The sequence below is a fragment of the Bufo bufo genome, chromosome 2 (assembly GCF_905171765.1).
Source record: "Bufo bufo chromosome 2, aBufBuf1.1, whole genome shotgun sequence".
NCBI lineage: Eukaryota > Metazoa > Chordata > Amphibia > Anura > Bufonidae > Bufo > Bufo bufo.
In genome coordinates, this window is record NC_053390.1 from 687359266 (window position 1) to 687370539 (window position 11274).

The 11274-nt window shown below is 42.8% G+C and overlaps 1 non-coding gene across 1 annotated transcript; it reads left to right on the forward strand.

Moving 5' to 3' along the window:
* Positions 1 to 8440: 8440 nt before the first annotated feature.
* On the forward strand, positions 8441 to 8512 carry TRNAC-GCA. The gene has a single exon. It is a non-coding gene; the product is annotated as a tRNA-Cys (tRNA).
* The last annotated feature ends 2762 nt before the right edge of the window (positions 8513 to 11274 follow it).

Genomic DNA, 11274 nt, shown 5'->3' on the forward strand with positions numbered 1-11274 from the left:
CAATGCGGACAGGGGGTACTCTTATATGATTGTAATACACTTTAATAGACCTATGACTGCATAGGAATAACTAAATATGTTTATCGGGCCTGTCAGTGTCCCTTTAAGCATGCATGGGATAGGTATAAGGCCATCCTTCATATAAGATAGGGCCAGTGGCTATTCATAGTATTCAGTATATTGGGAAGACTAGATGGGCTAAATGGTTCTTATCTGCCGACACATTCTATGTTTCTATATGTGTAATTTTTTGGTAAATAAATTCCATTAATCCATTCACAATGTCATGCTCTTCCAGAGGTTTTTGTAAGATTATTGGGCAGTTTCTCTGCCTACAAGATATTATCACAGATGCTTGGTTTACTTTTGCAGTTCTCAAACCTGAATTTGACTCAGCAGAGATCACATGCCTCTTCTTCACAGCAAAAATGTTATAACATAAACAGAGTTGAGAAAAATACCGAAATCCTAACTTCTACAAACCTTTGAATGCAGAATCAACCTAATCAAACTAGGCTACTTTCACACTAGCGTTCGGGGTTCCGCTTGTGAGTTCCGTTTGAAGGCTCTCACAAGCGTCCCCGAACGAATCCGTACGGCCCCAATGCATTGAGTGGATGCGGATCTGCTCAGAATGCCTCAGTCTGGCACCGTTTGACCTCCGTTCCGCTCAGCAGGCGGACACCCAAACGCAGCTTGCAGCGTTTGGGTGTCCGCCTGACCGTGCGGAGCCAAACGGATCCGTCCAGACTTACAATGTAAGTCAATGGGGACGGATCCGTTTGAAGTTGACACAATATGGTGCAATTTCAAACGGATCCGTCACCCATTGACTTTCAATGCAAAGTCTGGACGGATCCGTCTGACTAACTTTCAGACTTAGAATTTTTTCTGAAAGATAATGCAGACGGATCAGTTCTGAACGGATCCCATCGTTTGCATTATAGAAGCGGATCCGTCTGTGCAGACACCAGACGGATCCGCTCCGAACGCAAGTGTGAAAGTAGCCTAAAATGAATAGTTGTTATTCTAAAGTTATACCAGCAAGAAATAGTCTTTATGTAGAAAACTATGATTTAAATCAAGCCTTACTGACTAGTGATTTAAATAATTTTGATTTAAATCAAATCCACCCTGCATTTTGCTAATGGTATATTAAATATATACGTAAATTTTTATAGGAAAAAACGTACTGTCTGCAGGACATTTTGTTCCGTCCAAAGTAATGGAACCACGATGGAAAGGAGATGTCAGTTTTTTTAACATCAATTTCTTTTGCTGTTTTACTGTTCCTCTGATGGAACACAAAAAAAGAAAGTTCAACACAGATGTGAATTCAGCCTAATCCTAATGAATCCCTCCCATACCTGTATACTCATTGACAAAAAATAATGCACTCAATGTAACAGACGGTGGATGTGGACCCACTGTACCAACTAACCAGTTTGACTTTGGGCTAATCCTAAGTGCATTATCCTAGCAATCCTCTAGTTTTCACTCTTTAACCCCTACTGGTCTTTTCTGCAATGTTCCTACCATCATCTTTGTGTGCAGTGGTGTCATGAACAAGAAACCTGGACTGCTACGGACTGGAACTGTATTGTCCTTATAGATGAATCCAGGTTCTGTTTGGGATCCCAGAACGGTCAGGTTTGAGTATGGAGGCCTCATAGTAAAAGCTTCAATCCTGACTTTGCTGTGAAGAGACACACTGCCCCAGCTGCTGGTGTGATGATCTGGGGAGCCTTCACGTATGACAGTCCATCACTCCTAGCAGTGATACAAGGGACAATAACAGCTCAGCGATATGTGCACGACATCCTAGCTCTCATGGCAAGGCTTCGAACTGGCATTTTCCACCAGGATAATACTCACCCACACACAGCAAGAGTTTCCCAAGAATGTCAGATTGAAACACTTCCTTGGCCTGCCTGGTTGAGAGATTTATCGCCAATCGAGCATTTATGGGACCAGCTGAGATGCCAGCTTTGGTAACCTATGAGTGTGCAGGATCTACAGGCCCAGCTGTAACATCTGTGGGCAAATGTGCTATAGGATATCATATGTAACCTGTATGCCTCCATGCCCAACCGTACATATTCTTGTATCCAGGCTAGAGGCGGTCATGGCATCACAAATTGGTTCTGCAGTAGCCCTTGCAGTGACCACCAGGCCATAACTAACTCTACTTGAAGTAGGGACTGCATTCACACACCCCACTAGCTTGTTTGCTACTGACTTTTAATCATGGCAAAGAGCGCCTTATGCGTGTGCTTTTCCCATCCATATTTCTGTTCCGTAAAAGGATAGAACATGTCCTATATTGGCTGCAAAATGCGGACCATGGACCTATTGACAGCACAAGGACCGCATCCGTATTTTGCGGATCCGTGGTTTGCTGCCATGATCAGTGTGGGGGGGGGGGGACTCCACACTGAACACAGGAGTGAAGGGGAACAGTAACTGGGCCTGGAAACTAGGGAAGAAACAGGTCACCTCCTAGACAACCCTAATCCGGGCCCTGACTATGAATAGACCTTGAGGGTAGGAATATTCATAAGCAGGTTACCTAGGCCGTGATTTCCCTATAAGGCACTGGAATAAGTATAGGACCAGAGACAACCCATTCCTCCCCAGATGGACAATTGGAAGTCTCTGTCTGAGGCCCAGATACAACAACAGGGAATATAACAAATACAAACAAACGCGACACTTAACTTCTGTAGAGATGGAAGAACAGGAACACCAGAGAGGATCTCACACCAGCTCAACCAAACTCAAATTAAGCTATCAAACGCATAGTCAGAAGGGTGGGGTGAGACTATAAAGGGTAGAAGTGATGACCACTGAGCAACAGCTGAGAAAAGTGGTCATTAACCCTATCAACACTGAATCAAGAGAAATTTAAGGAGGCTGTTAGATTTCTCCACGCTCAGCCAATCTCCTTGATTTCCTGACATCAGTCACCTGAGGGACAGTGACATTTGCGAACTGCAAAATAGATACGGTCGTGTGCATTAGGTCTTATGAGGTTTTTACACATTGTGGGAAATTTATCAATTTTGGTACAATTTGCGCCATGACTAACTTTTAGAGCTGGAGGAGAAAGTGGTTAAAGTTGAGACCAAATTTATCAAATATCATACAGAGCATAATAAATAAGGGCAGTACAGATTTGGGACATTTTGATGGCAATTGTGACATTTTCCAGCAACTATGAAATTTTTTATGCCAATTTGTGGGAGAAGAACAGGAAGTACTAAATATGGCTCTGCAGAAACCTGCAACTTTTCATGAATTTACGCTTGTGGGGGTAGGCCTACAACATCACCCATATTTGAGCCTTTACTCTGATAACACATTCATAAAAGTGACGTTCCTAGGGCCACATTTTAACCACGCCCACTTTTCTCGGCATGTTCCTATTTTCCCATGAATCTTTCTTTTTGGAGTGAATACTAATGTAGGCATGTGATAAATTTGGCGCAGTCTAGTTTACATGTAATTTTTTACTTTTTCACCCATAGTTTTCTCTGCTGATTTTGATGGAGTTTTTTGCACCAGTGTTTTTTGGTACAAAATGCCATTTCCTGATGTTAACAAAAGGTCTATGGGGAATATAAAAAGCAGGACATTCAAGTGGTTTTTGCTACTGGTGTTTTTGTTCACTAGAGGACATTTATTTGTCTTCCTTGCCTCTTGCTGCAGGATTTGGCAAACCTCCAAGGGTTATGAACACCTTCTCTGTATGTAGAGGAAACCTACTGTGAAGAAAGTGCTAGTGGTAAGACAGGCCTGTGCCTGTGGTTATTCTAATGTTTTTCTACAGGTATAAAAAATACCAGAGCCAAATTTATGCATCTAAGGACCCTTAGGCCTCTTGCACACGAACTATACAGATTAAATCCGGATGCGTTCAGGGTAGCGTTTAGAATAACTCGAACCATTTCGCAAGCAAGTTCAGTCAGTTTTGTTTGCGATTGCGTTCAGTTGTTCAGTTTTTATCGTGCGGGTGAAATGAGCATTGATGCGTTTTTTAATCGCATGATAGAAAACTGAATGTTTACAAACAACAACTCTTACCAACCATCAGTGAAAAACGCATTCACACTTGCTTGTGGATGCGAAGGGCTTTTCATGCAGACCCATTCACTTTTATGGGGCCAGCATTGCGTGAAAACGCAGAATATAAAACATGCTGCAATTTTCATGCGTGAAGAACAACGCTCATGTACACAGACCCATTGAAATGAATGGGTGCGGATTCAGTGCGGGCGCAATACGTTCGCATCATGCATTGCACCCACGCGGAAAACTCGCTTGTCTGAAAGGGGCCTTACTGTAATTGTGATTTCTCAGCATCTCCACTGACAGCTGGCTCAATACACCAGAGTTCCCTTCACACACATGAAGGAGCAAGCAGCAAAACTGAGCAAGTGTTTCCACCTCGGCACATTTATTGAAAGTGGCCACAGAAGGGCAGAGGGTGCCATTCTAATATAGTTAGTGGACTATCTAGGGTTTAGTACTCTTCCCATATATTACCTATATATGGCCTAGCACTAGCGCTGAGTTTTATAGACTGCAGTATGGGAACAAATATCTAAGGAAAGCACAAAGAGCAGAAATGTGGATTTCCTAATAAAAAGGTCTGAAAATCATTATTTTGAGTGCAAAGGAAACACTTCCTACTGAAATGAATGGGAAGCATAAAAAATAGCTCTGTGTGTGTGTGTGAGATTTTGTGTGGTTTTTGGAGCATATCTGTGTCAACATGCTGTACAGCTAACATTATGCTAACATTATTTTACTTATCTTATATGGAGTAATTCAACACAGATATCAGCACAGTCAGGCTGCCTGTTGCTTGTTCTATGGCTACTCTAAGTACTGCTGATTATCTAAACCTGCTTGGTTCTGCCACACCTTGCCTGAGCAACAATGTCTCACTGTTCATTTGTGAATTGTTTGCTATTTAGCATTTGACCCAGACTGTTTCCAGACTGTCTTTGCTTTTTGAAGGATGACTGTCTTGACCTGTGTATTAGGTTACATTCACATGATATTGAAAAAAAAATGGCCATGAAAAACGGACACGCATCTTTCTACCATTTTTGCATCCATTTTCTGGCTGTTTTTGTAATGGCCAATTTGCGCAGCAGCTTTCTTCCAGCCGATTCTTTGCATATTTGCTGGAATGCAGCTGGATCTCCACTGCTCCCCATTATAGTGAATGGGGCCGGACAGAGCTTCACAAACTCTCTCTCTCTCTCTCCAGGAGTATTTTAAGGTAAAGATTTTCCAAACTTCCTTGTTCTTCATGGTATCAAATCGATTTTCCCTGAAATGGTGTAAAAAAAAAAAAATAATTATACTTACCTCATCCATTTGCTCGCGATGGGCCAGCTGCCGCCATTTTGATTGAAGGTCTCACATGAAATCCCGTGCACGTTGACGTATGACATCACCAGGCCGGCCTGTGTGATGATGTCATCATGGGCTGCACAAGATTTTGTGCCAGATTTTAAATCAAGATTGTAGCGGCCGACCCGTCACGAGCAAATGGATGAGGTAAGTATGATGTGATATTTTTTTTATTTTTTATTTTACACTGTAATATTGCTATCAGATGCCGCGATCAACTATGAACGTGGCATCTGAGGGGTGCAATGAAGGGGAGCAGCACAATCGCCCCTCCCTGTCATTGCGACTGATCCTTACAAAGAAATGCACTTCATGACGAAGTAATTCGTCACAAAGGGAATTTTTTTTGTAAAATTCGGTGAAGCAGCGAATCAAATTTTTCAATACTCAACACTGGTAAAGAGGTTTGGTTTACAGATGGTTAGTCTCTGTAGCTTGAGGCCTAGTACTGAGGAGTGGATCACATGGACTGCCTTCTCCCTCCTTCCTGGCTAACACAGGACTTCCCTAGACTAGATTGAGCTAAGGATGGAGCTAATAGTCCACACTTCAGCTTCCCTAGAGGCCATGCCAGAGTTGGTTTACTCTGTCACTCCCATACATTACCACTTTGGGGATTAAAAAGCATAAAATGATAGAACATAAATGAACAAAACAATTTGCAAGTACCTCCTGCTCTGGGGTACTACAATAGTTTTGTCAAGAACTGTATATGGCTGTATACTTGATTTGAGGGCATGTACTTCCTCGGGGTGGAAGAAATCTGTGTTGCCCCAGCATTTCTTTCCCTGTACATATAATATACAGTAGGGTTCAGCAACCTCTGGCACTCCACCTGTGATGCAACTACAACTCCCAGCATGCACACTTGCTTGGTTGTTCTTAGGACTCCCATAGAAGCAAATGGAGCATGCTGCGAGCCGTAGATTCACCACAGCTGGAGTGTTGGAGGTTGCTGATCCCTGATATACAATATAGAGAGAGATCATGCACATAGGTCCCCTATAGAGGAGGCATAATTGTTGAATTTAGTAATCAATTAGGCAACATACAAGGTGAAATCTGTAGCAGATAATTGTATGTCCCATGTGGACATAGCATTAGAGTGAAGCTTTATTACTGAAAAGCTGCTGACACCCCATCAATGGTTTAGGCTGGGTTTCTACGTTTAGAGTTTTGCATGCAGCTGAAGCCAAAGTCAGGAACGGTTAATAAATGGAGTAGATGTATAAAGGAAAGCCTGAGGGGGACATTTATCAAAAGTTTTACACAACTATTGTGGTGTCAAAAAGTCAAATTATGCCATACTTGTGCCATAATTTGCGATTTTTTTTTCAGCTTCTTGACACTTTTCTAAAGTTGAAAAAAGAAGTGTGGCTTAGCAGGAGGGGGTGGTGCCTATCGCAGCGTGCTGAATTTACTATAACTTGTGCAAGTTATAGCTCAAGGTTATACCAGCCTCTAACTGACACGGATTTGAGTTTCTGGCGCACAGATTCACCTCTTACGCATCTTACATCTTACATACGTCCAGCACACAATGCCAGTCTTGATAAATGTTACCATAAGTCTTCTCTTTTTGAATCCACTCCTGGCTTTGGCTTCAAAAACTGTTCCTGTAAGTACAGCTGAAAAGCAAACTTGAAAGGAAATATTACTAATGTGAGAATAGCTCAGTGGTAGAGCAGCTGATTGCAAATCATGAAGTCCTGGGTTCAAATCTCCTTGTTTCACCTTTTATCAGGTGGTGACTTCTGCAAAAGTCACACATAGCAAATGAGCCATAATCCAGGTCTAATCTCACTTTTAGCTCTTAAACATAGACCACTGTGAAAAGTGGAGAGGATCATGAAATGTTACAAAAATGTTGCAGTTGCCATGACTTATGTTACTTTTGTGGCATAGAAAGTCACATCGAATTTCATAAACGACCCCCCTGTCTTTCCTCCCAAATAGCCAATGCTTAAAGAGGACCTTTCACCTTGAAAAACATTGTGAACTAAGTATGCTGCCATGGAGAGCGGCGCCCGGGGATCTCACTGCACTTACTATTACCCCTGGGCGCCGCTCCGTTCTCCCGTTATGCCCTCCGGTATCTTCTCTCACTAAGTTATAGTAGGCGGAGACTGCCCTTGTCCTGTGGGCGTCTCTCCTTCTCCTAGGCTGCAGCGCTGGCCAATCGTAGCGCACAGCTCACAGCCTGGGAGAAAAAACCTCCCAGGCTGTGAGCTGTGCGCTGCGATTGGCCAGCGCTGCAGCCTAGGAGACGCCCACAGGACAAGGGCAGACACCGCCTACTATAACTTAGTGAGAGAAGATACCGGAGGGCATAACAGGAGAGCGGAGCGGCGCCCAGGGGTAATAGTAAGTGCAGTGAGATCCCTGGGCGCCGCTCTCCATGGCAGCATACTTAGCTCACAATGTTTTTCAAGGTGAAAGGTCCTCTTTAATGCATGGTTGCTCAGTGTGATACAGAAGGGGATGGCGCGGTGATCAGTGTCAATATGGCAGGAGGGCAGAGCAAATATATACATGGATATATGTTAATTTCTAGAAATATATAGGAGCCAACAGGGAGGGAAAAAGGATTAACCCCGCTGCTCTTTGCTGTGTACATGGATATGCCTTAGTGACGTTCATTTAGAGAGCGCTGCTATGGGACTTTTCAGGCCAAGTTTTCTCATATACATGTAAAAGTTCTCTAAATTAAGTGTATTAGAAAAATGTTTCCTATCACTCTCCCTACACATTAGAATGGCAGAATGAAATCTTCAGTAAATTCCCACAAAGCTTTATTACTGAAAATCTTGCCTCTCCATCCATGGTTTAAGGTGGATTTCTATGTTTAGGTTTTTTGCAGCTTTTGAAGCCAAAGTCAAAAACAGATCACAAGCGGAAAAAAGACGTTTTCAATCAACTTCTGGCTTTAGATTCAAAACCTGTTACTGTGACTATAGCTGAGAAGAAAATTAGACATCCTAACAGTCAGCATATCCTAACAGTCAGCATTAACAAAGGGGGTATAGCTCAGTGGTAGAGCATTTGACTGCAGATCAAGAGGTCCCTGGTTCAAATCCGGGTGCCCCCTTCTGTTTTTTTTTTTATTGCTAACATTATTTTTATTATATGATGATGTCTGTAAAGCACTGTGGAATATGTCAGTGCTATATAAGTGAGTACATTGAATAAATATTATGCAGAGTAACTCAACACAAAAATCAGCACATTCAAGCCATGCAGTTTGTTGCCTGCTCTATGGCTACTGTCAGTACTTCTGATTATCGAAACCTACTTGGTTCTGCCACACCTTGCCTGAGCAACAATGTCTCAATGTTAGGCCCCCTGCACACGAACGCCCCGAGCATTTCTACTGCGGTGTTGCTATCAGTGTGTGAAGAGTGGGAGAAGAGGGTTGCATTGACAATCCAACACAATGGGCAGCACATTGAACACATTTTATAAGTGGTCAGAAACTTGTAAATAACTCATGAAAGAATAATGTTACGTTAAAACCAAGCACACCATTGTTTTTCTTGTGAATTTCCCAATAAGTTTGATGTGTCACATGACCGTCTTCCTATTGAAAAAATTTAAGTTGGATTCAAAATGGCTGACTTCAAAATGGCCGCCATGGTCACCACCCATCTTCAGAAGTTTCCCCCCTCACATATACTAATGTGCCACAAACAGGAACTTAATATCACCAACCATTCCCATTTTATTAAGGTGTATCCATATAAATGGCCCACCCTGTACAACAAAATACAGATTGCGGGTTTTGATATACCTGCTTCAACTAACAACTGATTGAGGCCTGCCATATATCAGCTTCCACAAAATAGTGATAGAGGTTTTCCATATACCTGTGTCCACAAAATTACTGCTTGAGGGTGATATACCAGCTTCAACTAACAACTGATTGAGGCCTGCCATATATCAGCTTCCACAAATACTGCTCTTCTCTAGGGACTTTGGCACAGGGTCATTTTGAAAATGACAGGCAGAGGAAGAGGCAGGCCGTTCCTCAGGGGTGGTAGGGGTCGGGCAGGTGCACCAGGCCGGAACCTAAGTGGGAAGTTGGAGAAGGTGCGTGCGATTATGTCAAACGACGCACCAGAGTTGGTCTGAATCTTTCTTTTTGGAGTGAATACTAATGTAGGCATGTGATAAATTTGGCGCAGTCTAGTTTACATGCAATTTTGATGCATTTTGCATTACTTTTTCACCCATATTTTCAAAAATATTTTTCACCCATAGTTTTCTCTGCTGGTTTTGATGGGGTTTTTTGCACTGGTGTTTTTGGGTACAAAATGTCATTTCCTGATGTTAACAAAAGGTCTATGGGGAATATAAAAAGCAGGACATTCAAGTGGTTTTTGCTATTGGTGTTTTTGTTCACTAGGGGACATTTATTTGTCTACCTTGCCTCTTGCTGCAGGTTTTGGCAAACCTCCAAGGGTTTTGAACACCTTCTCTGTAGAGGAAACATACTGTGAAGAAAGTGCTAGTGGTAAGACAGGCCTGTGCCTGTGGTTATTCTGATGTTTTTCTACAGGTATAAAAAATACCAGAGCCAAATTTATGCATCTAAGGACCCTTAGGCCTTTTGCACACGAATGATATGGATTAGGTCCGGATGCGTTCAGGGTGCGTTTAGGAAAACTCGCAACATTTCGCAAGCAAGTTCAGTCAGTATTGTTTGCAATTGCGTTCAGTTTCTATCGCGCGGGTGAAATGCGCATTGATGCGTTTTTTACGCACGTGATAGAAAACTGAATGTTTACAAACAACATCTCTTAGCAACCATCAGTAAAAAATGCCTCTGCACTTGCTTGCGGATGCAATGCGTTTTTCATGCAGACTCATTCACTTCTATGGGGCCAGCATTGCGTGAAAAACGCAGAATATAGAACATGCTGCGATTTTCATGCATCATGTTTTGATGCGTGAAAAACAACGCTCATGTACACAGACCCATTGAAATGAATAGGTCCGGATTCAGTGCGGGCGCAATGCGTTCGCATCATGCATTGCACCCATGTGGAAAACTCGCTCATCTGAAAGGGGCCTTACTGTAATTGTGATTTCTCAGCATCTCCACTGACAGCTGGCTCAATACACCAGAGTTCCCTTCACACACATGAAGGAGCAAGCAGCAAAACTAAGCAAGTGTTTCCACCTCGGCACATTTATTGAAAGTGGCCACAGAAGGGCAGAGGGTGCCATTCTAATATAGTTAGTGGACTATCTAGAGTTTAGTACTCTTCCCATATATTATATATAGCCTAGCACTAGCGCTGAGTTTTACAGACTGCAGTATTGGAATAAATATCTAAGGAAGGCACAAAGAGCAGAAATGTGGATTTCCTAATAAGTCTGAAAATTATTATTTTGAGTGCAAAGAAAACACTTCCTACTGAAATGAATGGGAAGCATAAAAAATAGCTCTGTATGTGTGTTTGAGATTTTGTGTGGTTTTTGGAGCATATCTGTGTCAACATGCTGTACAGCTAACATTATGCTAACATTATTTTACTTATCTTATATGGAGTAATTCAACACAAATATCAGCACAGTCAGGCTGCCTGTTGCTCGTTCTATGGCTACTAGTGTTGCCACCCGTACGGGATTGACCCGGACAGTCCGGGTTTGTAATCCTGTGTCCGGGTACAAACCTTTTCAAACTGCAGTGAAGACTGTCTGACTTGCTCGCTCACGGTCCTGACAGCTGGCGGTGAGTGAGCGGTGGCGAGCTGTGAGCGGCCGGCACTCTGGGACCGGCTCGAACCTGAAGAGGACGAGGCCGCCGATCAGGATGGATTGGAAGCCGGAGAGCTGGGGGCTGCGGGT